Raw genomic sequence first — 27,753 nt, 5'->3', positions numbered from 1 at the left:
GGGATTCCTGTGAAATTAAATGAAAGAAGATATAGATTTTCCTCCTATTATGAATTGTGTATTTTCTACATCTCCCTTAACAAATCAGCATGGAATTATATAAGAACCCCAAGTATTGAATTTTCTGGAAAATCAAATATTTGTCTTGGAAAAGAGAAATGACATAGTCACTAAGGATAGTTAAATGAATTTACAAATAAGAAATACATTTTATCACATCATAGGATGTATCTCATTGAAAGATGCTTTTATTACATTGATCCTAGGAAGTAATTTTTATTGTACATTTGTACTTTCCTAGATGGCATAGTCACTGGAGAAAGAGGAGTCAAGAAGAGAGAAAAGTCACGGGAGGGAATGGAAGAGAGAAAGACAAAGAGAATGAAGAAAAGGAAAAGAAAGACAGAAACTCACTGATGTGAAATGGCCTATTTTCATTTCCTTGTGGGATTCCCTTTACTTACTGAAAGATGTTTCTTTCTGACAAAGAAGATTCAGGCTGAATAATCCCAGTGCATAACATTTTCTTCTGAAATTTGGTTTGGTTTTGATGAAGCTGATCCCTGAGTAGACTGGGTTCACATTTGGGGGATTATCAGGTGTAAGTCAGCAGAAAACAAAATGCTTAGATGAGAATGGATGATAACAGAATACGCTTTAAACTGTTCAGCTTCAACGAATTCTCATCCAGAGTGATCGAATATAAAATTAACAAAGATTTATTCACCACTAGCTTTGTTTTAAATGGTACAGGAGTGTGGTACAAAGGGAACATGGTTACACACGCTACATGATGTAAATGTTAAATAATGTTTATAGGGTAAAAGCTTATAAACAGAGAAATAGCAGAGAACAGTGCTCCCCCTATTCCCTCATTTTTCCATAGAGATATGTGCTAAGACAAGCATAGCTGGGCTGGATGCCTTACTGCTGAGGGGCCAGCCCTTTGAAAATCTCATGTATTTATGAGAACCCAGGGGCAGGTGGAACCTATGTAGCTATGCAACAGTGGAAGCTCCCTCATCTAGAAGAGAAATGGCAGAGGTGGGAGGGGAGTTAGGGGACGGTGCTGGGAAAGGGCCTCCAGATTGTTCTTCCACTAAACTAATCCAAATCAGCTAAGCCAGGTCTTCACTAAACTGCCAATAAGCAGAAGGAGGATGTGCTTCTGGAGTCATTTAGATTTGTTTCTCCTCGGTTAATTTGCATACTATTACACTGAATGAAGGTCCTAGGAATACAGATCCTACTACCATTTCACAAAACACAATTAACTTGTGTCTTGGATTTAAATATAATGTAGGATAAACATGAACTAGCTTTTTTTCTCCACTTATTTCACTGGGCACTTATTCAGTATTTTGGAGTTCTAACTGCTAACTTGCTACATTATGACCTTAAGCAAGTTACTGAACTTCACTAAGCCTCAGCTTGCTCACTTGTAAACCAGAGCTAACAATTCTTGTATCTGAGGGTATCGTTTAAGGAAGAAATAAAATAAATAATGTAAAATGCTTATTGAAGTAACTGCCTTTTTTAATAAGGAAGGAAAGAAACAGTTTTCTAATTTGGTTATCCTGGAGAGAGAAAACCATCTAATACTAAAAGCTTCATTTAATAAAATTCTTACCTAAATAAGACATGCTAAATTGACATCTCTAAAAGTTGTTACTTCCTAGGTTTTATATCTCTCTGCATAACATCTTCTATTTAAGAAAACAGTGTGGAGTCTATGAAATTCCTAAATCTTATGGTAGGGGGATGTTTCTGAATAGTTGTCCCATCTTTGAGACAATGTGTCACAAGCGGTATAAATAAAGCATAGTTCCCAAACAAATCTGAATACCTGGTGTAGTCAAAAAAGTTCAGAGCAATTAATCTGGTTGAAGAAAATAGACTGAGCCTCCCAGGAAAGCTGCATTTATTGTACATAAACTCACTAATTGTACTAAGTGACAGGAAAGTCATGATTCTCATCTTCAAACCTACCATGTTGAAACAGAATTGTTTAATTATTTTAATGTGAGCGACAAGGTTATAAAAATTAATCTCCAAATATCTCTAGTTTTAAATCCATAAAGCTAAATTAAGCTCAAACCCTAATCACCTGAGAATTTTTAATTTCTTTGCTTGTAGTTCTTGGTAATTCTTAATATGGTTAATGTTCAAGCTCAGACCTGCTATCATCCCATTTCAGCGCATGAACACATACTCTAAGCAGAATAGAATGTCTCCTTGGTATTAGTTTTAGGGAAACAGGACATCATATTCTTCTTTGGGTATTCTATAAAGAGCTTTTATTTGAGAGAGAGTGTCTCAAGAATACATTTGACCTGAGGCATATCTGAAATGGAATAATAGAGACATGTGTCAAAATAGACTATTCTGTTACCTGAAACATTTCCCCAAATCTCCCACTGGTAAAATAATGACATTTTGATTCTGCAAAGTAGGTCCACTCTGGTGGGAAAAGGCAGAGTCATGAGATCATCAATTCTGGATTTCCTATAATCTTCAGGTACCAGAAAAAAATGCCACATTTTTCCCGTTTGAGAACTCAAGTTAAAAATGCCTTCGAAAATAGAAAATAAGTGAAAACTTTATTGTTTTCTAGATTTGTGGCAAGTATACAGTTACCTCCTTTTATCTCTATAGGATGTATCTTTGCTCACCTCACATCATCCATGGGCATTATGGAAACCTCTGAATTTTAGAGCTCTTCTTAGGCCTTGTCACTATGGGGCAAGCTAATGAGCCTCAATTTCTCCATCTCACCTTCACAGATTTAAAACAAGGATTGAATGTAGTCATAAATAGCCTGACCATTATGTAGAACCTCGAAAAATGTAAATTTCCTTTTGTTTGGTGAAAAAAATCCAAAAATACCATCACACAGAGGAATAACAAAAAAGCAAATGACTGATTCTCTGCTCCAATTGCAAAGCAATAATACGTTCTTGAAATTCATTGCAAGATGCAGTTAAGTTTAGACCAGTTGCATTCTTCAGTTCAAACAGCTGCCAATTGGTCCCCTTTCCCCACTAGCTAGTCTGCTTGGAGTAACATAGTCTACTGTAAGAGACTGGCTTTTAAAGTCCAATAGTCTAAGGCAGCCTGGGTGGCTCAGCAGTTTAGCACCGCCTTCAGCCCAGGGTGTGATCCTGGAGACCTGGGATCGAGTCCTGCATTGGGCTCCCTGCATGGAGCCCCTGCATCTCCCTCTGCCTGTGTCTCCACCTCTCTTTCTCTGTGCCTGTCATGAATAAATAAATAAAATATTTTTAAAAAATTAAAAAAAAAGTCCAGTAGTTTGAACCATGACTCCATCTTTCAACTGCTGCACCATTTATAAGGGACCTATACTTTCTGAGGCCATCTACAAAATGAGTTAAGAAAAGCGTTAAGCACAATGTTATATTGCATGCTGTACTGCATGTTGTTACCACTCCATAAATGTTATGTTTTCTCCAATGTTTCTATTTTCAAAGAAAAAAATACCAGGTAATGTGTAGGATTTGAAAATTCCTGCTAATCAGAAAGAAAAAAAGATACTAAAAAGAGATTTGAGCAGAAGATAAAATAAAGGTACTAATTAGGTAAACACAGTAAAAGAACCAGAAAACCACCTACTTCAAAAGAAATGTTTTCTTCTCCTATCACTGACATTACAACAAAATGCTATGACATCCAGACAACATCTCAAAATATCAGAGTGGGCACTTTACATGAGGGTTTTTTTTTAATATGAGATTCATGAGTTTGATTTCTAGCTGTCAATCAAAATGCTACCTTTATCTTAATAGTTCCTGTCAATGTATTTTGATGTGAATCCCATTAAATTTTATTGAAAAGCAGCCTTTATAAACAGTTGCCATCCAAAGCTAATGAATAATGTAACACATTGTTCTTATTAATTCATAAAATCCATAAATAAATGAGACATGGAATCTAATCAGTACATTTTAGACATAAATGTTTATCTTTAAGGATGATGTGATGAACTATATTAAATTGTAATTGTCATTTTGTTAAAAGATTTACAATTTAACCCATATGACATCTTTTATCCTGTGCATTTAAGCTTACTCCAAGGTAGCTAGCTGTTTGCCACTAAAGTAACATATGGTAGAATTAAACAGATGTCATCACTTGCAGATGAGGTTCAAATTTTACAAAAGTTAAGACAACTATGTAACTCACAGAGAGTCAAAAGAATTCTAAACCCTTCTCCCCCCAGATAAGGTTTGTAACAAGTGGAATACAATTCTGTCAGAAAATAATCACCTCCAGAAAATCCCAAGAGAAGTTATACACATTGTTCCATTGCCTCTTCATTGATTCAGGTAAGGTAGCAAGAAAATTAAAAAAACTAGTTTTGTGTACAGAAGACACTGTCTCTCTTTCAATACTTTTAAATGAACTCATCTCATTCTTATTCATGGAAGGAAAACACCTACACACTTCTATGAACCCAAAGTCAATAGAAATAGCCACATAACCAAGATAAGGATTTTTGTCAAAGGAGAGGTGTGTTGAAAGTATTCCTAACATCGAATAACTTTTTTTTAAAATTTGACAATGTTTCTTTTGCTGAAATAAGTGGAAATGCAGCCTCCAAACTCATAAGCTATTTTTTCAGAATCTACCCAGAAGTATAAAATCTGCATCTCTTCAAATATCAAGTGAAAGACATTTATCCTTACTTATAATTGTTTAAATAGAAAGTGAAATAATATTAGAAAAATACTCTCAGTTATAAGGTAAATGTCTTGGCACAAGCAGTAGTGGCAAGCTGGTGGAGAAACCAGCACTTTGACATATTGTTGTTCAGTATGCAAATTGGTATAAATGCAGTGGAGGACATTTTGACAATGTCTATTAAATAATTTATTTACAAACTTTCAAGTCAGATTCTTTCCTGTAAGAATTTATTCTATGAATGTACTTGTACACATGAGCATGAAAATGCCAGTTGCCACATTTGTTCATAAGAATAAAACAACAGTGTTTACACCACTTAGTGAAAAATATATGACTATAAGTTTGGTGGCATTAAGCAGAGATGTAAATCTGGTTTGATTAATTAAACATTCAGTCGCCAAAAGAATCTCAAATAAAAATATTCTTCTCATTTGGGCTAGGAGACAGTAAGCCACACTTCTAATGTCTGATGGAAGGGAAAGTTAAAAATGCTAAAAATGAATGAATTAATTAATGGATGAACACTTCTTTAGTGCTGAACTGGTAAACTTAAAGCTATAAAATGCACAACACCTGGCTACCATGAAACAATATTTCTATCTCTCCTCCCCATCCTTATATTTTTAATGGTGATCCTAAATACTGTGATCCCCATAGATTTATAATTTTTCATAGGACAAAGATTATAGAAATTATCTTTACAATTAAATTCAATTATATATAAGAGCAGTTTATCTGGGGGTGCCTTGGTGACCAGTTGGTGAAGCAATAAGCTCTTGATTTTGGCTCAGGTCAGAATCTCATAGTTGTGACATTGAACCCTGCATTAGGCTTCACACTGGATCTGGAGTTTGCTTATGAGTCTCTCTCTCCCTCTCCCAAATAATAATAATAATTTTATTTTCTTTTCTTTGTGGGATGGGAGGGAGAAGGGAGAGGAAGAGAGAATCCCCAAGAAGAGCCTGAGATGGGGCTGGATCTCACGACCTGAGATCATGACCTAAGCTGAAATCGACAGTTGGCCACTTAACAGAGCAAGTCACCCAGGCACCCCTCAATAGGGTAATTCTGATGAAGTTCTTCAATTGCAAAAATTTCTGATATAACTGAGTTGCTTTTCAAAAAACTAAAAATAATAAAATACATCCTGTGTCCATCATGCACACTGACCAATACTTTTACAGATTTACCTTAAGAATTTTGGATCATTCAGGTCATCCACCAATTTAAAGAGGTCTAAGAACTTCCAAAAAGTAAAAGAACATCCAAGTACCTGGTAGTCAGTTTTACATGAAAATGGTAGGATCTGTTTTCATTCTATAGACTTACTAAGGTTATGACGTTTATGAAAAAAAGCCCAGGAATATTAAAAAAGACAACTTTGTTGTAGAAATGGCTCTGACATTGATTAGTTTTGTCATTTAACCATGCTCCTCAATCCTGGGTTTCTCTATTTTTATCTGTAAAATTGCAGGCTTCGGGTTGGGGAAACTCTAAGCTTCATTCCAGCTTTAAACTACTTGATTCTATGACTTTGCAAATATCAATGTTATAAACTGTACCATCAATATGGAGTTATCCACAGAGCATAGATAGACGAAAGACAGAAACTCACCTGTGAGGCAAAAAAAAAAATGAACAAAAGCAGAGAATGACAACAATCTATTGCCATTTCTACTCTTGTGCTGCTGTGTACTTCCAAAGATAACTAGGAAAAAAATTTGACATTGATATTCTTCTACATGCAGCATCTTTTTTCTCTCTCTCCCTTACCTCTACACTTTTCACATTTCCAGTCTTCCATCTCCAAGTGAGAAATTGCTATTGAATTTAGCAAAGAGAAGAAATCTCTTCTCTACATGGATTATTCATAGATCACTTGCTAATTGAGCAATGAAACCGATATTCACATACTGCTGTACCACTTATTGGTATAAAATGACAATATAAAAAGAAAGCTTTCAAAACATGTATAACATTTGATCTAATAATTCCACTTATTCAAATGTACTCTTTTAAATTATTTTGAGATAATTTCAGTTATAGATGAGTTGTATAAATAGTTCAAAGAATCCCTGTGTATCCTTCACCCACGTTATCCAAATGTTAACACTTTACCACATTGTCATACTCTCTGTCTGTGTCTTGTCTGTCTCTTTAGATATTAAAAGCTATTCATTGGAGCATGACTTATAATGGGGAAAACTGGAAGAAATCTAAATGACAAGCATCAGGGAAATGGTTCCTTAAATTACAGCATATCTACTATATGGAATATTAAACAGGAATTAAATGTTGGAAGTAATTATTGTAAAGTTCAGGCTTATTAGATAACACTAAGTCAAAATGAAGTTAATAAAATTTTAAATGATCATTATAAAGACTATAGTATAATGCTCATTAAATATTGCCAAGTGAAAACTCAGGATACAAATGTAACAATATTTAAAGAGACTCAAATGAAAAAAGACAAGAAGGGAACAATGCAAAAATAGATGTAGTTATCAATTCAAGGATTAGGATTAGGAATGAGTTTTCTCTAGTTTGTAAATAATCTAACTCTTGGGACACCTGGGTGGCTCAGCAGTTGAGTGTCTTTGGCTCAGGGCATGATCCCAGAGTTCCAGGATGGAGTCCCACATTGGGCTCCCTACGGAGCCAGCTTCCCCCTCTGCCTGTGTCTCTGTCTCTGTCTCTCTCTCTCTCTCTCTCTGTGTGTGTCTCTCATGATTAAATGGATAAAAATCTTTAAAAATAAATAAATAATATAAATTTTTATGGACAATTCTTTAAGATCTTATAGATGGCTACTTGAAAGTAAGCACAAGAGTATATGAATTTGGGAAATTAATACTAAGTTGGGGAAATTAATCATAAGATTATAGAGAAGCTGTTTGAATCACATACTATAAATTCTTATGTTTCATGGGAGAAACAAGAAAATGCATCATTTTTCCCAAGGAGAAAATAAAGAGGACTCAAAACAAAGAAGAGATCATTTGAGTTGACATTTCTAGAAAAATCAAACTCACACAAGTTTGGGATGAATGTTTAATAAACAGAATGCTGAATTCTTCTACACATCGGTTTAATTTTCTACTATACTCCATGACACAATTGGATTGCTTCTAACATGAAATTTTACTGAGACATTCATTCTCTGGATATTACTACTGGATATGTGCAATCTGACTGCCAGATCAAGAACAGGTTAAAAACCAGTGAAACACATATTTTTAAGCACTTAGAATTTCTGATCATTAAAATCTAAAAGAAAAAGATGAGAATCTTTTGGCAAAGAACGTTCAATGTATATGACTTTTAAAAGTTTAATGGCATATTCAACACAAAGGGAAACATTTCTAAAAACAAATTGTTCCACATCCACTGAATTCTGCTATCAGGTGATGTGGGGTATAAAGAGATCTGTTTTGGATATTTGAAATATGAGATGTTTATTAGTCAGGCAAAAGGAAATAATTAAATATCAAGCAGGCAGTACCAGTAATAATACATGGTGAATTTCTGACAAGAAATCTATCAGAAAATCTAGTCTACAGAGGGCAGAGGCGATGAGTCAGTCCCTTCGTAAAACAACCAGGTACACACAGACTGGATCCCTTCTCGACATGAAACCATCTGAGTAGGTTTAACGCTTTAGAAGCTGGTACTTCAAACCCATACTCTATTGAAGATAATATCTTTATTGTAGCTAAGATAGACTTCATGGTGTGTTAAAACTTTGCTCAAAGAACACTGAAAATCTAAAGCTGATCATAACTCTAGAGGGAAACTCGCTTTTTTCTCTTTTTAAGAAAAGGATGCTTTTATTCTGCTCACAGCTGAGTTTGTCATCTATTGTTATTTCACAGATGACATAATTCACAAGTTATTAAAGGTTTCGCTGCAGTCTGAACCTTTTATTGCTACACATTCCAAAACACTTTCAATTTTTTCTAACTACTCTCTAAAGTAATTTCAGTCCCAAAGAATAGAGGAGGAAAAAATATACATTGAACATATAAAATAGAGGCAGAACACTGATCTATTATGACATTTATCTTTATAAAAGAAAAGATGGGATGGCTGCTCATGGCTATATTATTTATAAGTTCCTTCTTCTCACTCATCTTATAGACACTTGTTAAAGAGAGGTTAGAATTTCTTCACATTTTATACCAGTTATCTTTCTTCTGTCTTCACGATTTTCATAGCTGTCAAATTTCAAATACTAGTGGACAACTTATTTTTTTCAGAATTATCCCAATGACCATCAGTATATCCAATGTTTAGGACTCATTCTTGAGTAGAAATACAGCCATAGTTTAATATTTTATATACACCAATAAAAATTAGTACCTGTGAAATTCAAAATTGTATCCAGATCTGGTAATACTCAAAATAAAAAGGACTTTGAATCTCTTCAATGTGATATTTGTTGTACTTTTAAATTATATAGTACTAAAGTTTCAATTATACAAGATGAATAAGTTCTAGGGATCTGCAGGAAGACATTGCACCTGTAGTTAACAATACCGTATTGTGCACTTTAAGATGTATTAAGAGAGTAGATCTCATGTTAAATGTTCATAAATAAGTTCATAAACAAATGAGGTAATTAAATAAAATAAATGTACAATGTCCATCAGGATACATATACATATGTGAAAATATAATTATCAACAGCAATGTTTGTATATGTCTAGAATGAAATTATATAAACTAACTATACAAACATATATATAAACATATATTTAGTGGTTTTTAGTGGTTTAAGTGGTTTTTTTGTGGAGTAGGAATAAAAACAATTATTTTTTATTTTATACATTTCTATATTGCTTGCCTTTTACAAGTATGAGTTGATGATTATTATTTATTTTATACATTTCTATATTGTTTGCCTTTTGCACCAGGTGTAAGTTGTTTAGAAAAACTAAGTTTGGGGATCCCTGGGTGGCTTAGTGGTTTAACACCTGCCTTCAGCCCAGGGCATGATCCTGGAGTCCTGGGATCAAGTCCCACATCAGGCTCCCTGCATGGAGCCTGCTTCTCCCTCTGCTTAAGTCTCTGCCTCTGTGTGTGTGTGTGTGTGTGTGTGTGTGTGTGTGTGTGTCTCATGAATAAATAAATAAAATCTTAAAAAAGAAAGAAAGAAAAACTAAGTTATAAGAGGAAGAATGAGAAATATGTGGAATAAAATAAATATGCAGCAATCATTAGAGCAAGTTCACATTTGTGAATCTGATTCAGAAGTTTAATGCAATGTCAAAAATAATTACAAAATAGAAGACATGTTATATGAAAATAAAAATTAACTATCGTTAGTATAATCAAGCTTCTGTAAAAATGGAGCAATAGATATACAAAAGAGATCACCCTCAAATTCTTCTATTTAATTTAGAAAATGGTTATTAAGCCTCTAGTATATAGATGGATCCCAGGAAAAATCAAAAAGAAAAAATGTTTATAGCCTTCAAGGTATATGCTACTAATAAATATCACTTTCATATACTCTAAACAACCTAACTGAACCATACAGGGATTCATATCACAAATTTGACTACATTATGATTTTGAGGATACTTTATCTATTAAAAGAAAAAAATTCTTGGTTTTAAACTATCCTTAGAAAAATTACCTCTTAAGAAATTAAAAGGTAGGAGTACCTGGGTGGCTTAGTGGCCGGGCATCTGCCTTTGGCTCAGGTTGTGATCTTAGGGTCCTGGGATCCAGTACTGCTTCTGACTTCCTGCAGGGAACCTGCTTCTCCCTCTGTCGATGTCTCTGCCTCTCTCTTTCTGAGTCTCTCATGAAAAAATAAATAAAATCTTTAAAAAGAGAAAAAGAAATTAAAAGATAAATTCTGGGTCAGTTTCAGTCACTAGGTTCTAAAACTTCTTTTAATCATTCTGCAAATATTTATCAAGTCTTTGTCATGTGTCAGAGATACAGAAGTGAATAAACAAAACCATTGTCCTGGTAAGCTTTCATTCCACAGAGAAGACAGAGAATAAATGAAATTAATAAGAAAATATAGAGAATGTTACACTGTGATAAGAATGGGGAATAAAAACAGAGGGGAGAGAGGGGAGAGAAACAGGGATTGAGAGGATGGTTATGAGTTTATAGGACCATTAAGAAGGGACAAGTCAAGATCAGAGAGAGATGAGGTTAAGAGACCACTACTTGAGGGAAAGGCTTTCCAGGCAGAAAGGGTAGCAACTGCAAAGGTCAAAACAATGCCCACTTTTTATGCTTAAAGAGTAAAAAGACCAGTTTATTGGATCAAAATGTAGAGAGGAAGTCAGGTTGGGGCAGATCTTGCGAGGCCTCCAATTTTAGGACAAAATTTTGCTTTTACCTTGTATAAGATAGGAAGCCAGGAGAGAATTTTGAGTAGGGAAAAGACACATCTGACTTGAGTTTCATCAGTATCCTTCTCACTTTTGTACTGAGATTATTTTGAAGAGAGATAAAAGGGAAAGCTGGAATACCAGATAGGAAGCAATTGCAAGAATTCAGTAAAGGATGATGGCTGAGAGCCATGCCAGCATCAGAGGTTAGAGCAAATAACACCAGTGCTCTGCCCATATTCCCTGTGTCTATTTCAGTTCATGCCATCCAACTTCCAACTGCCATCATCTATATCTCTTTGCTTCAGGGTCTTCTGTGGTTGGACCTAGATTTTCCCATACATGCAGAAACCCAGAAACATCAAGTTTGTCCTCTTGGATAAACCCCCCACCAATGATAGACAGGAATTAATTTCTAAATACCATAGATTTTTCACCCACAGAGTAGAATGAATCTGAGGCATGTGTTTAAACAAAAGGATCCAGAGTTCACCACTGTGATTTAGGACCAGGTGCCTACTGTGGAAACTTGCTGGTAATGCACATTTTACCAGCTGTTCTCCCTTGCTTATCTCATTTCCCCACTCCCTACTGAAGTCTTCTGGAATTGCATCCAAAATAAACAACTAGCACTCAAATCGTTGTCTCAGGATCTGATCTGATTCTGAACAAAATCCAAACTAAGAAGTTGTCCTAGAAAGCAAACTTCAAGATGGAATTTTGGAATTTGACAACTTTCTGGTTGGCAACAAGGCTACTGATGCTGGTATGAGTAGGGTGGTGATAAACCATGGATTGTTACAGCATAATGGTTCCTGAGACTCTCACTTGTGATGAATTGGGTGGAAAAGCAGAAGTGAATGCACTTGCTTTTGCAATAATGCCAGTATTTTAGATACAGGGTCAATAGTAATTATAAGGTCTATGTAGTTGGCTGATTATTAAGTGAATCAAAAGGCTAAAAGAAGCACAGCTGGCTCATGTCAGCCAATCATTAATTCAGGCACCATATGAAAGCCAGAAGACCTCTATGAAAGTATTTAAGCATTGCATCTCCTATGACCAATGATAGAATATGCTGAAAATTAGAAGCAAGACCTGATTATAACAGCACTATAGTTACCAAGTTGGCTGAAATCACAACGCCAGCACATGTCTGTATGTGAAGCAGGACCCTGAAAGAGAATTCGTACTCTGATGTCAGAAATGGGATCATCTGAGAGGATGCACTTACACACCCAGGAAACCCAGCCTCCCATGAATCTGCTGGACTAGTGGAAGTGGCCTACAACCTACTTCTTGATAGAGGATAATAGCCTCCACTTGCCTGGGCCCATGCAAAGCCCTCATCAAAGCAGATGTCCATCAAGATGATGCTTTCCTTCCTCAAGATCTTTTATACCTCTTCTCATTTCTTCTAGGTCTAAGCCAATATAGTTCAATTGCATCATGGGCTAATTGTGGAAGTACAATCTCTGCCATGAGAGGAAAGAGGGTATTAACAAAAAAGCTGCAGGACCCAGATAACATATTTGGCAGGAACTTGGAGTATGTGCTGGAGAATGGCTGGCTCTTGAAGGTACTGTACCACTAGAGACAGAATAGCAGGCTAAATGCTGCTATTCTGCTATTCCCTAAATAGGGAATGTTTATTGGTATAAAGTCACTCCTCCATGACTCAGGAATTGATGAGCTGTCAAGAACACTTTGGAGACAGTCCTAATAAGTTTGAGGGAAAAAATGGCCAATAATTAATAAATGGGAGAGGCTAAAACTGCTTTGGCAGAATATGGAGAAAAGAGAGGCTCAAAGATCAGGCATGCTAGAAGATACTTACTAGGTAAAGCCATAGAAAACATCAGCTGACTGCATTACCTGGGAAGGTCCAGAAGATACGCTCTTCACTACAACAATGAACAATGTGCTAATGAAATGGCCACCAGCATCACTGAGAAACTTAAGGGTGGCTCTTCTCTGTGGGCCAAAGTTGAATAGAAGGGATGCTTTTGGGGTGTGATAAGACTCCAGAATAATAAAGGTGGAAATATAATATTTAACTCTCAGAAGCCTGATTGATGTCAGCTACCATGATGAACCCCCAAAAAAGTCCAGAATGGCAACTAGGAAGTTATGATCCACAGGGTTTATGGTGATGGCTGTGACCACAGTGGCCCCAGGGGTAAGAGAACCGGGAAACCAATGAAGGCATTATTTGATACACATAACAGATAAAGATCCAAATGGGTGAGCAGAAAGCAGATGACATAAGTCCAGCAATAGGGAATCATGAACCCTTGGCTCAATTTTCAGTCTTGAACCTGTTTCTGACCCAAAGTTCATCGGCTGAAAGAGAGGGAAAGACCACTTGAGGAAAGATCTTCCAATTCCATTACAGATCGACATAATAATGATTACTCCATTTCTAACCCAACGTCTATGGCCATTTATCCAAGTAATTAATTGTCCATTCTAGAGAAAAGAATATCTAAATCATCTGGGGGATGTGGAATACAGTGTATGAGCTAACATTGGCACTAGCAAATTCAAATCACCCACCCTTGATGGAGGTGTGCAGAAGCAAGTGGAAAATGAGGTCCTGGTCCAGATATTCCTCACAGTGGAATCAATGGGTCCCTTATTCACTTGCTATTTCCCCAGTCCGTGAATACACAGTCAAGATAGACATACTTGCAGCTGGCTGAACACTCATATTTTTGCAGATTTTTTCTTCCCTACCTCCACGGCAGAGTATATTTACCTTTGTCAACACACTTGCTTTGGTAACTAGGATATTAGCCAACATGACACAAGCAGAGACTTCGAATGTTATGATGCAGCTGGGCTTATTCTCTTGCACCTCGTCCATCACACTAAGAAAACTTTTCTCTATGTTGCTGCTGCTACGTAAGCATGAACAGAAAATTGAACAAATGTAGAATGGACCTAAAACCAACTAGTATTGTGAAATGAAGGCGAGCCAGACATTCATATTTAGAGCTTCAAGCAGCTCAGCCTAAATCAGCTGACCCCTGGGCAACTTACAGACAAATGAAAAAAAAATAAGCAATTGCTATGTTAAGGCACTGAATTTTGTGGTTGGCTTGTTGGATAATAATAGATAACATATTTCAAAAACATGTGATATTAGTTTTGTAACATGACACTGGCCAGTGAATAAACTGCTCTAGGAGGCTAGAAAAATGGTGACCAGCATTATATACCAGCAACATCTGGTAAACTCTTGCCTGCAAAATATGTTCATTATGAACTGGAAGAACTGAAAGCAAGAATCAATGGGAATTTTTAAAAGGATGAGATGGGGGATCCCTGGGTGGCGCAGCGGTTTGGCGCCTGCCTTTGGCCCAGGGCGCGATCCTGGAGACCCGGGATCGAATCCCACATCGGGCTCCCGGTGCATGGAGCCTGCTTCTCCCTCTGCCTGTGTCTCTGCCTCTCTCTCTCTGTGTGACTATCATAAATAAATAAACATTTTAAAAAAATAAAAAAAATAAATAAAAGGATGAGATGGTTGCTGCTAGCACATTGGATAAGGTACCATAAGAAAGAGATAGGCTTCAAAAAGAATTGGCTACTTTGCAAACCCATTTTAGGCAGGATATTGAAACCCTTACACTGCAGTATTGAATTTTTAACTATTTTCAACCTAACAAAAGGTATAGGCTTTATAACACAACCTTACCAAATCCAGGAGTTTCCAGACATATCTTCAAAGTGGGATCCTTTGTTAAGACTTGTGAGAGAATTTAGATTGGCGCCTTGTTAATACTCTCAGCTAGACAGAAGAACTCCTAGAATGATTTAGGCCACAGTCTCACAGAACCTTCACATGTCTAATATATATACATAATTGAAGGTAAGAGACATTTATCCCAAAACAGAATTGTGCGAGTCACTGAAATTCAATAACATAAAAAACTACAAAAACTCTTGAGAAATCTTTGTTTTTAAGAACTAAATATGGTTGAGACTGAAATGTAAAAAGACCTCTAGTCATAGACAGAGGCCTAGCCCCAAAGCATATTCTACAATGCTCTCTTCAGAAATGATTGAGGATAATAGAAAATAGCTTCAGAAGCCAGCTCATAAGGGTTGTGGACAATAATAGACACAGAAGCTACTTTCAAGAAATAAAATCAGGCACTAAATTAACAACATTTCTTACATCTTGAGGAAAGGGTTCTGACCAGTTTTGCTTAGACTTCTAGCAGAAATGCCTTGGATTAGTTATTTTGTCTTCTTTTTTTCCCCTTTCCAAATGGGGATGTTTGTTGGGTCTCTCCTACCTCTATTTCACTAGTGTGCATTAAATATATGTGAGGCAGGTCACCTGTTTTCTTAGCTCATGCTTTTTTCAGAAAAGCCACTTCTGGACCATGAATGTCTGGTGGCCCTGATGCTATGATTAACCAAGAGTTTGGGGAGTATTGAATGAGGTGACTATTTAGCATTTGGGAGTACCAATATTTATGAAAAAAAGAGCAGATGGTAATGGATTCAATTATTTAAAATTGTTCATTTACTCCCCTTGACTGTGGCACAGCTATGTGACTAGCTTGGTCAATGGGATGTTATAAAAAAATGACATTAGCAGAGGATAAAAATGTACATGCATAGCTGAGTGGTCCTTCTTGCACCTCTGCTATTATCATGAGAGAAGGCCTCCATAAGGAAGCCACCACATCCACAAATCTCTAAGTTTGAAATAATTCAAACAAAAAGCTAAGAATTTCCATAGAACTTCTATCTTACACATGGGCAAGTGGTCCAAATTAACTGGCAGGATTATCATATACTGGATTACATGGCTTCCTCTATGTGTTTACCCATGGTTCTGAACTACGCTAAAGGTAGATGGGTTATGGAGTAACTAGCACTTCAAAGATTTGTACAGTATTTAAAGGAATAAAAATAGGACAATGTATTACATACTAGTATAATGACAATTTGTTCCTCATGATTTATAGAATTATCTTTTTCTAATGCTATTCAAAGGTGTTTATGATTGCAGCAAAGCAAATCTTGGTCATAGGGGAGAGGAGAGAATTATAGATACAATATGTTATAGAGTTAAGCTTGAGCTCAAAATACTTAAAGTTGTCGTTAATAGTTTTGACACCATAATTTGGTCATGAGATTTGGATCCGGATTTGAAATTACACCAGAGAAGGCTCTAAGGGGAAGGTGATCAGAAATGCTCAGAATGAAATTCATCAGTGATGAGCATAAGAACAGCATAATTCACTTGAGGGAATAAAACCATCTGGGAATCAAAAGTTAGGCTCATTTCTGTCAGGAGTGATTTAACATAATCCTATCTGAGGGCAGGAACTTTCTGAATCTTTTCTAGTTCTTTGATACTAAGATCTAAAAGGAAAAGGAAACTTTGGGGGAAAAAATGAGTGTATGACTTTGAAGATTGTACATTGGGATTGATATTTAATATTACCATCCCATTTCAAATGTACAAGTGTTTAAAAATATAGAATTGATACTGGCTATCTTTCACTTTGCTTTTAAATGATATTTACAAATACTCAAAGCCCTGCCAATTAATTTTGTAATATAGCCTTGTGTGTATGTTAAAAATTTCTAAGGGATACAAGGAAGCTTTGGGAGGTGAGGGATATGTTCATTACCTACATTGTGATGATGGTATCATGAGTATAAACATACGTCAAAACTCAGCAAACAGTATTATAGATTTTTTTGCATATCAATTATACCTCAATAAATCTGTACAAAATTTTCTTGATGGATCCACACACAAACTACTTGCTCATAAAATTTTGGTCTATTCTTCATGCATTTCCTTCTTCCTTCTTCCTTTTCAAATGTCATAAAGACCAAGGAAATGAGGAAATCATGGTGGGCCAAACATGATCTGTGTTCAATGGTCTACTTTATACTTTAAATTTTTGTTTAAAAAAATAATCCATGGAAACACTTCTCTTTTTCAATTTATTTTATATGAGGAGGGCTTTGATCCAAGTCACTTCAGTTCAGCCCCATTCAACATGTGGATTTTGAGCCCTCTCTATTCATCAGGCCCCAGTGAAGATGACTGGTTGAAAGTTCCCTGTCCTCAGGAAGCTTAAAGTTCAGGGTAATGGTTTTTTTGTTTTGTGTGTGTGTGTGTGTGCGTTTTAGCTTATGTTTCATCTTCATTTGAGGCCATGTAAGTTATTTCAGATGAAACATAAAATACAAACATAAAAGTGAAATTTAAAGTCACATTTAAAGTCACCACCCAGAGAAACTACCATGATCAATTAGACAGATCTTTCACATTTTTTCTATGCATATTTAGATACACACACACACACAAAAAAAAACATTTTGTAAACACTATTTTGTAACCTGCCTGTGTCAATATTTTGGAACCATCCTTTGATATCAATAAATATAACTTTATCATATTGATTTTAGTTACTATTTCATGCTACATATTACAAATAAGACTAATCTATTGAATTGTTCCTTATTTTTTTTAAATCTAGCTATGGCCAATATTTTTACTATCATAAACAAGCATCTTTCACTAGTCGCACTTTTTAGTAAGAGTGATATCCTGGTTTTAAATAAATATGCCATGTTTAAGACTTTTAATATATCTTTCCAAGCTACACTACTTTTCTAGTAATATTTATAGAATTATCCAATCCTAATATACTTCTCATAAAAAAGGAAAAATTGCTCAGAGCAGTACTTCCTGAAGGATGTTGGACAAATCCCTTCTGCCTTCACTTGATGCTGCCCAGGAAAAGGGTTTGGTTCAAAGAAGTTTGTGGAACATATTATATCCCACACTTTGATATTCACAGCTCATATTAGCATTTCAAAGACTCTGAAAAGTCCAGCACTAAAGAAACGTGTTCAATTTTGTTTAAGTCAACATTTATTAGCCAGGGCACACCGTTTGATGTAATACTTATTGGCATGCTTTAGAACATCCCTTGCTGCTTGAGAAAATAATTTTAAAATGTCCAAGTTTAAATAAAATGAAAATGCACTGAGATTTTTACTCAAAACAAGTATAATTTAATATGATTTATTTAGTGGCTAGCATTTGAAATACAATTTAAAATAATTATAACCATAAAGAAATATAATGGTATCCTTGAATAGCACTATTATTGGAATGTCTCAGTCTGATAGTTTCCACATTTTATTGACTGCTACACTTCAGATCAGCACTTTATTTTTACTATGTCTGAATGCACATTGTAGTAGCAAATTGTATTTTGATGAGATTTTATAGTATATCTAAGAATGAGATTGGGGTGAAGGTTTGTAATATATATATATTTCAATGGTTAAATATAGTTCCCGTATGTGATACTGTAAGAAGATGCTCTAAATAAATCCTGAAGTAAAATTAATTTTATGACCATTACATATTAACCAAAAAATAAATAAGATATTAATGCATAATCAAATACTTGCTGGTTATCTTTCACTTTGCTTTTAAATGATATCAATTCTTAGATGGAAATATAAGGATATATTGATCTTTTTCTTATGTCAATCAAATACCTAGTTAAACATGAGTAGAGCATCATATCCATGTGTAAAAAACTGCCATGTCAATCAAACATCTTGTTATACACAGGTCTGACATCAGATTTAAGTATAATAAAGCATAAGATTGACAACTAATTAGTCAAATGGGAGAAAAATAAATTGTCCTTTGTTTTCCTTTTCTTTTTTAAATGAGACAGTTCTTAGTTTTTCATTCACTCATTGCTACTCTAAGTTGTAACATTTCATTTTTATTGCCACTTAATTTAATTTTGTGCCATTCTTCTTACTTGTATTGGCATGTAGATATCTGTGATCTACCTATGTTGATTATATGGTACTAATCGATGGATTAAGTATTAGTGGATATACAGCTACATGAAGCAAATTTTTTAAAATAAGAAAGCCAGTGCTTCACAGGTTATCCTAAAGAATGTAGCCACAAGGTATCCTAATGAATGTAAGCCACAAACAACTGAACCCCCGAAGAATACACAAACTCTGAACTTAATGACATTTACTACTAAATCCATAATAGCCCTCTATGCCAACAAATGTCACTGAACTTGTATTTTCTCTCTCTTTCCCAGGATCTAGAAGATGCCTGCCTATGAGGATGGAACTCATGTATAGTGGAACCTAGTATCCTAAATATGGCTTAAAACTGCCCTACCAGCAAGGCCAAGCAAAAGGAACACCTGAGTCATCACATCAGTTTAGCGATTCTGTGATTGTGATCCATGAGTAATAGTTCTTTAGGAATGCATAAATTTTGAACAAATTTCATTAATCTGAGAAGAGGCCAAAACTGTCCCACCACCTTGGTCTTTTTTAATACTCAAAGGGTTTGAAGGTCACCATCAGTTTTTTTGAAGCCAGAAGCACTAAGTGATATGTATTCAGCATCATGGACATAGGACTGAACCAGAGCAGTTTAATTCAAATAAAAATGTATCAAGCTCTCTCCTAGCACAAGACATAATGCTAACTCAAAGAAAGTAAAAACAAACAAACAAACAAAACAAAACAAAACAGTAGTTGGCAGTATACAATGACTGACTTCAACCTATTTGCTCGAATGGGTGTTTGAGAATAAAATAAAGGAATTTAAAACAAAGCAAACCCTTCTTATGCTTTCAGAGAGCCACTGCAAATATTGTGAGAGATCAGAGAAGGAAGAATCCATATTTATGGCAGATCATGAAAATGTAGTACTTGACCCACCCAGGCCTTGGAAGGAAGAGCAGAATTTTGACTCAGGAAAAAAAAAAAAAAAAAACGGAAGACAAAATATCATGGTGTGGAAGTTCACATGTACTAACTTTGGTGGAACAGGGAGAAACTCAATTAGAGAGAGAAAGAGTTGAAAAACCAGAAGATAAGTGATAAGTTGCTTGTATCTTGTGAAGGGATTGAATGAAGCCTGAAGGTTATGTACCCAGTTTGAAAGGTAGTCAGTAATCAGATAAAAAAATCTTATTGATTTTGGTCTGTTTTCGACAAAGACAAGAGACAGAAAGACCATCTGGGAAGCTATAGCATCATTCTCAGTGAATGACAATTAAAATATAAATGAGAAGAGCCAAAAGGAAAGTCAAGAAGAAAATGGAGTTGAGAGGCATTGAAGAGGCATATTGTACTGAACTTGGCAAATATCTGAAGGTGGAAAATGAGAAAGGAGACACCACAGACCTCCTCAAGCTACTGTAGTGAAAACAAAATGAAGGTTGAATGGAGATCTGGAGAAGGAACATGGAGAATTAAGAGTAGAAGATAAACAGTACAAAAATAAGTTGGAGAACCTAATTGTGCAGATGATGAAAGTTTAGAAAAGTTAAGAGTCAAAGGGACTGGAGACAGAAAAGTTGGAGAAAAAAGCAAATTACAATATATGATTGAAAATACAATGTATGGTGGATATAATATCACACAGAAATGGAATAAAAATAAAGCTCTTCACAATCAACTAGCATTTCTTTGCACCTCTTGCTAAAGCACTGCAAGCCTTAATCTAGAGTTAAATGGTTGCCTTCAGATAAAGGTGCCTCCCAGCTCCATCAAAGGGAATTATGCTCAACCATTTGCTTCCTTTTTTTCCCCCTCTCTTTTTAAGGTTTGAATGCAAACCCACAATGTGTGAATGGCAGAACCAATCCTTCAATTCAGCCATATTCATTTTCCTCTGGCAAGATTTTTAAACTGAAAATGGAAGTTTTCAATGGAATCATGGAATAAAAGGCTAATCTCTATGGCATCTTGTGATCATGACACCCAGACTGTATTATGGTCATGAAAGACCTTTTCACACTGAACAAAGATGTGTTTTCTGAGCCCAGTCACACTTATTGTGACGTCCTGAGGCTGCATGTCACAAGAATATTTTTGGTAGAGTATAATCATTTTCTAACAGCTGTGTGCTCTAAATACTCTTTTTGAAAGTTAGTACCTAAAAGAGAAGTTTTCACTTGAGTCTAGTAAGCATTACATGTTAACTAAGATATCTTCAGATGTACATATTCTTTATTCTGATATATCTTGTATTAATCTTTCTTCAAATGAGGAGGCATTTCTTGAAAAACAAAATTATATCTATTGGGTTTTAGATAAATGCATGATATGGCAGGTAGGGTTATTCTAGCAATATAAACAGAGAAAGGGAGCTAAAACTGAAAGAAAGCAATAATCTATTCTGACATGTGACCTTATCAAGTTTATAAGTGTCATCATGGTCATTTACACGTTCTATGGAAGAGATGATATGTTATTTTAGGAGGTTAGGTTTTATTTACTATTGAAAAAATTTTGATGGCCTAGTAGAAAAAAGAATTTACAGAAATAGGAATGAAACACACACACAGGTATTTCAAAAAAACTACAGATTGGATCTTGAAATCCAAGTGCTTAACTGCCATTTGGTCTACTTTAGTGCAAATTGAGGATATGCAATAATTGAATAGAATTCTAGCTTGAAAAAACTGACTATCGACATGTTAAACATATACCCTCACTTCTTTACATTTTTTACAGTTGCCTTTTTGTTTGAATCAAATAATGTGAAAAAGATGGAAATAAGGTATTTCTCCTTTTTCATCAAAAGTAACAATCTTCCTTTACCTGTATTACTATAAATAATATTACATACAGATTAATAGAACCATTTGTCCAAGCAAATGTGCTATGATTGGAACATGCCTGGCACATACAAGGGACAGTAAATTAGGGTGACTGAAGGAGAATGAGGGAGGGAGGGAGAAGTGGCATAAAAAGACAGGAAACAGGTACCAGATCCTGTAAAATCTTTGGCCATTGTATTCTAAATGGAATGAGGAGCACAGCAGAGAGTTAGGAGAGAGGTGATATGATTTACCTTATGTTTTAAAACTTTCACCCTAACTACTCGTTGAAGAATTGGGTGGAATTGGGGATCCGTAGGTGGCTCAGCGGTTTAGTGCACCTGCCTTTGGCCCAGGGCATGATCCTGGAGTCCCGGTATCGAGTCCCACTTCGGGCTCCCTGCATGGGGCCTGCTTCTCCCTCTGCCTGTGTCTCTGCCTCTCTCTCTCTCTCTCTCTCTCTCTCTCTGTGTGTGTGTGTGTGTGTGTGTGTGTCTCATGAATAAATAAATAAAATCTTTTTAAAAAAATGGGTGGAATCAAGATGGCTAGTTAGGAGACAATTATTCTTATTACACTACTTCAGATAAAAGATCGTGGGAGCTGAAAAGGAGGTATAAGCATTATGAGGGGTAATAAGGCTGAGTTTGTGGATATATTTTGGATGGTAGAACTTGCTAATGGATTGAGTGTGAGTTGTTGAGGAAAGAGAAGATTTAAAGATGATATCAATGCTTTTGTCCTTGTACCTTGGAAGGATGTAGTCATTTACTTTCTTCGGGAACATTTGCTTTCAGTATCTTCATGACAAAAACAAGTTTAATACATAGGAAAATGATACTGCTTTGGGGCTTTTTATTGAAAAATCTATTGATTCAGGCTCAATTAATTCAAAATTTATGATGACCCACCAGGATTAGATTGGCCAAAGATTTCCTTTGTATCATCTATAACGGAAAGACTTGCAAAGAATATTAACACTACCTACAAAATTCTAGAAAGGGAGGAGGGAATCATCAACTTGGAAAAGAAACTCTTTCTTTCTGTTTTTTTTTTTTTTTTAGAAGTATTCCTTTATACAGGAAGATTTTTGTCTGTATAGAAATCCTTAAGGAAAGACTGTGAAACCTGAGCTTGGCAACATATATTTTTGTGTTGCTGTGAACAGCTGCTTTGCCTGAGTCAACCATGAAGTTAATCTGCCTCTCCCAAATACATATATGGGAAGACTAACCTAATAAAAAATCTTCAGCCTAGCTGGTCATCAAAGCCATGTGAATTAATCAATAATGATATTCTATATGACATCCGCCAAATTTGTCATAGTTTGAATTGTTTAAAAGAACATCTGATTTTTCAGGTTCAAAATTGAGTGCATACATTTGTCCATCCTCCTGGCCAAAAATCCACTGAAATTAGAGTTGAGTAGTATATACATGGGTATATGGGTATATAATGGTAATAGCAAGGGAAGTGAACACCATAAGCAGATAAGGGATTTGACAAACTTTTGGGGGATGGATGGGGGGGTGGAGTCATTTTTAAAGATATGCCATAATGGAAAGAGCAAAAGCTCAGAAGTGCATGAGAAGATTTTATTAAAGGTGAAAGTCATCATTTCCATCAATGCCGTGGAGAGGTGCCAACCTTGCAGTCAGTAGATTTGTAGAGTAGCCATGAGCTGTGGAGCTGAAATCAGTACAATTAGTAATGATGCTGTCAATGGAACAGCTGGAAGATCCCTGACCACAACACACCTGGTGCACATACAGAATGCTGGCCTGATGGCATTGGCTCTGACCAGAAAGAAGCTAGAGAACTCTTCTCCGAAGAAATGTGACAATACTGGGAAACAGTGGGGAAAAGGGAATCTGAATAAATTTAAATTTAAAATAAATTTAAAATAAAGTCGTATTCTTCATTGAGAAACGGCAACAATGAGAGAGGTTGTTTTTTTTAACCTAAAATATACATTTATCTGAGAAATATTTAACGTAATGGTTGTCAAACTTTACTATCCATAAAATAACACTAAGTGATGGACAGTTCTCAAGCGTAAGTGTTCATAAGATTACTGGAAGAGCAAATTAAAAAATATAACCTCTGATTTAGTAGGTTGGCAGTGGGATTTAGGAATATGCATGTTGAAAAAGTATCCCTATTGGCTCTGATGTACATAGTAGAAAATAGGGTAAACGGGAAACAAAGAGCAGGCACACTTGGTATGCTCCTTTGTATTAACATCTGTGTCCTCATCATTCTCTCTTTATAGATGGCTCCCCTGTTCCCCCATATTTCTTCCTCTCCTAGCTATATGTCAAAATCCAAGTCTTTACCTGCCTCCACCAAAATCTCTTTTCTCTGGATGCCTATACTGCTTTTTCTTTTCTTTCCATTTATATGACAGCTATGCACTTTTTAAACATTACCTGTATTGTATCATTGAAATGTTATTGATGCATTTCATTGTTATTAATATCCTCATGTTTTTCTCTTGTCTCACTATACAGTGCAACTGAGCCAAGTGCTTTGAATACATTAGCAGTACCAATAATTATTCATAGATGATAGACTTACTGTCTTTATAGTATAAATTAAGTTGATATTTCACCATTCTGTTGCTTTCCATCATATTGCTCCACACCAAAAAAAAAAAAAAAAAAAGCCGGGGTTGGGGGGGGGTAGTTGCTGTTACTATTGCTAAATGAGGGAGGAAAAGAAAGAAAACATATGCAAATTCTGGAACCGTGTCAAAAGTTTACAATACATCATTATTAATATCTGTATTGTCATTTAATGAATTTCAAATTAAATAACAGAGATGTTGAAAGATAAATCTTTGGAATCTTGTGAACCTGTACTGGTCCACATGTTTTTCCAAAGTAGGTATTATGTATAGGTATGCAGGATGCAAAAGGAGCTTATAGTAAACATGAGAAAAAAATAAACATCAAAAGATAAATCCAACCATAAACTCACTGATTTGACTTTAGAAACCTACAGCAAAGCATTGGTATATTCTCATACAAATATAATCTTAAGAATCCTAATTTATTGGGTTTTTAGATCATTTATAATCATAATGACTTGAGTTTGAAAATATTTTATTTTAATTTTTTAAAAAATGTTAAATTGCAGATGCAAAACATACTCATGTTACTAAACAGAGACATTGAAGAATAAATAAGTAAAAGTGTTCTTCAAACTACTCATCCCCTTCTACTCACTATACTCTTTCCCAGGGCAAATTGCTATTAACAGTTTATGTGAATTATCCAGAGTAAGTTTCTATATAGTCACAAAATAAAGGTGATAACATTTATAAAGTGTTTGCTTTGTGCAGAACACTGGTGTATGTGCTTTTACTTGGAATACTTCATTGACTCTCAAATGACTCTATGAAATACAGACCATTCCCATATCCATTTTGCCAGTAAAGGAACTGAGACTGGGAGGGATTGATTGATTAACCTGTCCCTCGGCATAAAGCCAATAACCAGTGAAACCAAGATTCAAACCAAATTAGAATGGTTCAACCTCTGATGTCTCCATATCATAATAGAGCTGCCAACATATGGATCAAATCATATATGGGAAATACATAAATGAGATATGCTTAAGTGTGTATGGTTTTTGTTACATAAGTGAGATCATGTCATATGTATTTTGCTATGACTGGGAAGATTAAATGGGATGGGCTAAGTAAGCATCAAACATGGTACATGGTATCATCTCAAACGGTCTCCTTTCTAACTTCTAGACACATTTGATCAGAAGTTATTTCTGTTCACCACAGCACCTGTCACTTACTGGTGCTTAATAAATATTTCTTTCAGCTTTGTTGCACTTTTTAGATAGTCTTCAATTTAGGTTTTAAGAGAAACATCTTAATCCAGGATTTCATGTTCTGTGCTTTACCCTTGAAGCCAGTTTACCAGTTTACCACACACACAAAATATGGCATGGAACTTAACAATAACATTAGGAAGTCAGGGGCGCCTGAGTGGCTCAGTTAAGTTAAGAGTCTGTTAAGCATCTGACTCTTGATTTCAGCCCAGGTCATGATCTCAAGGTCCTGGGATGGAACCCTGTATCGGGCTCCTTGCTCCGTGCTTAGCGAGGAGTCTGCTTGAAGATTCCCTCTCTCTACCTCTGCCCCTCCCCACATTCACACTCACTATTTCTAATCTAACTCTTGGGACACCTGGGTGGCTCAGTGGTTTGGCACCTGCCTTTAGCCCAGGGTGTGGTCCTGGAGTCCCAGGATCGAGTCCCACATCAGGCTCCTGGTGAGGAGCCTGCTTCTCCTTCCTTCTGCCTATGTCTCTGCCTCTCTCTCTCTCTCTCTCTTTCTGTCTCTTATGAATAAATAAATAAAATCTTGTGAAAAATAAAAGGAAAAATAGAAAGATAGAAAAACTGATGGCACCATCAATTTTGACACATATTTTTAACCAAAAAACATATATATATATATATATGTATATATATATATGTGCATATATATATATATATGTATATATATATATGTGCGTATATATATGAATAAAAGCAGGGCATTAAATGCCCCCATATTCTATCAGGCTTTTTTTTTAATGCAGAGAAAGGGGACCCCTCTTACACTGTTGATGGGAGTGCAAGCTGGTGCAGCCAATCTGGAAAACAGTATGGAGATTCCTCAAAAAGTTGAAAGTAGAGCTACCCTACGACCCAACAATTGTACTAGTAGGTATTTACCCAAAGATACAACTGTAGCGATCCAAAAGGGCACCTACACCCCAATGTTTATAGCAGCAATGTCCACAACAGCCAAACTATGGAAAAAGCCCAGATGTCCATCGACAGAAGATGGATGAAATCTTGCCATTTGCAAAGACATGGATGGAAGTAGAGGATATTATGCTAAGTAAAATAAGTCAATCAGAAAAAGACAATTATCATGTGATCTCACTTGTATGTGGATTTTAAGAAACAAAACAGAGGATCATAGTGGAAGAGAGGAAAAAATAAAACAAGAGGAAATCAGAGAGGGAGACAAACCATAAGACTCTTTTTTTTTATTGACCACTGCCTTTTATTTTATTTTTTTAATAGTAAATTTATTTTTTATTGGTGTTCAATTTGCCAACATACAGAAAAACACCCAGTCATCCCGTCAAGTGCCCCCCTCAGTGCCCGTCACCCATTCACCCCCACCTCCTGCCCCCCTCCCCTTCTACCACCCCTAGTTCGTTTCCCAGAGTTAGGAGTCTTTATGTTCTGTCTCCCTTTCTGATATTTCCCACACATTTCTTCTCCCTTCCCCTATATTGCCTTTCACTATTATTTATATTCCCCAAATGAATGAGAACATATAATGTCTGTCCTTCTCTGATTGACTTATTTCACTCAGCATAGTACCCTCCAGTTCCATCCATGTTGAAGCAAATGGTGGGTATTTGTCATTTCTAATGGCTGAGTAATATTCCATTGTATACATAACGAAGGCAAAAAAAACAAAAGAAAAATGAACTATTGGGACTTCATCAAGATAAGAAGCTTTTGCACAGCAAAGGATACAGTCAACAAAACTAAAAGACAACCTACAGAATGGGAGAAGATATTTGCAAATGACGTATCAGATAAAGGGCTAGTTTCCAAGATCTATAAAGAACTTATTAAACTCAACACCAAAGAAACAAACAATCCAATCATGAAATGGGCAAAAGACATGAAGAGAAATCTCACAGAGGAAGACATAGACATGGCCAACATGCACATGAGAAAATGCTCTGCATCACTTGCCATCAGGGAGATACAGATCAAAACCACAATGAGATACCACCTCACACCAGTGAGAATGGGGAAAATTAACAAGGCAGGAAACCACAAATGGTGGAGAGGATGCGGAGAAAAAGGAACCCTCTTACACTGTTGGTGGGAATGTGAAATGGTGCAGCCACTCTGGAAAACGATGTGGAGGTTCCTCAGAGTTAAAAATAGACCTGCCCTATGACCCAGCAATTGCACTGTTGGGGATTTACCCCAAAGATACAGATGCAATGAAA

General features: G+C 35.7%; 1 long non-coding RNA gene across 1 annotated transcript in view; it reads right to left on the bottom strand.

The window, feature by feature from the left end:
- The window catches only part of LOC140594868 (uncharacterized), a 159,117-nt gene that overhangs the window by 87,021 nt on the left and 44,343 nt on the right, over nt 1-27,753 (bottom strand). The window contains exon 2 of the long non-coding RNA XR_011996168.1: nt 10,368-10,529. This is a non-coding gene — a long non-coding RNA (uncharacterized lncRNA). The remainder of the gene's footprint in view (nt 1-10,367; nt 10,530-27,753) is intronic.

Source organism: Vulpes vulpes, chromosome 12 (genome assembly GCF_048418805.1).
Source record: "Vulpes vulpes isolate BD-2025 chromosome 12, VulVul3, whole genome shotgun sequence".
Lineage (NCBI taxonomy): Eukaryota > Metazoa > Chordata > Mammalia > Carnivora > Canidae > Vulpes > Vulpes vulpes.
Note: the sequence above shows the minus strand (reverse complement) of the source record. Positions and strands in the feature narration are given on the sequence as shown.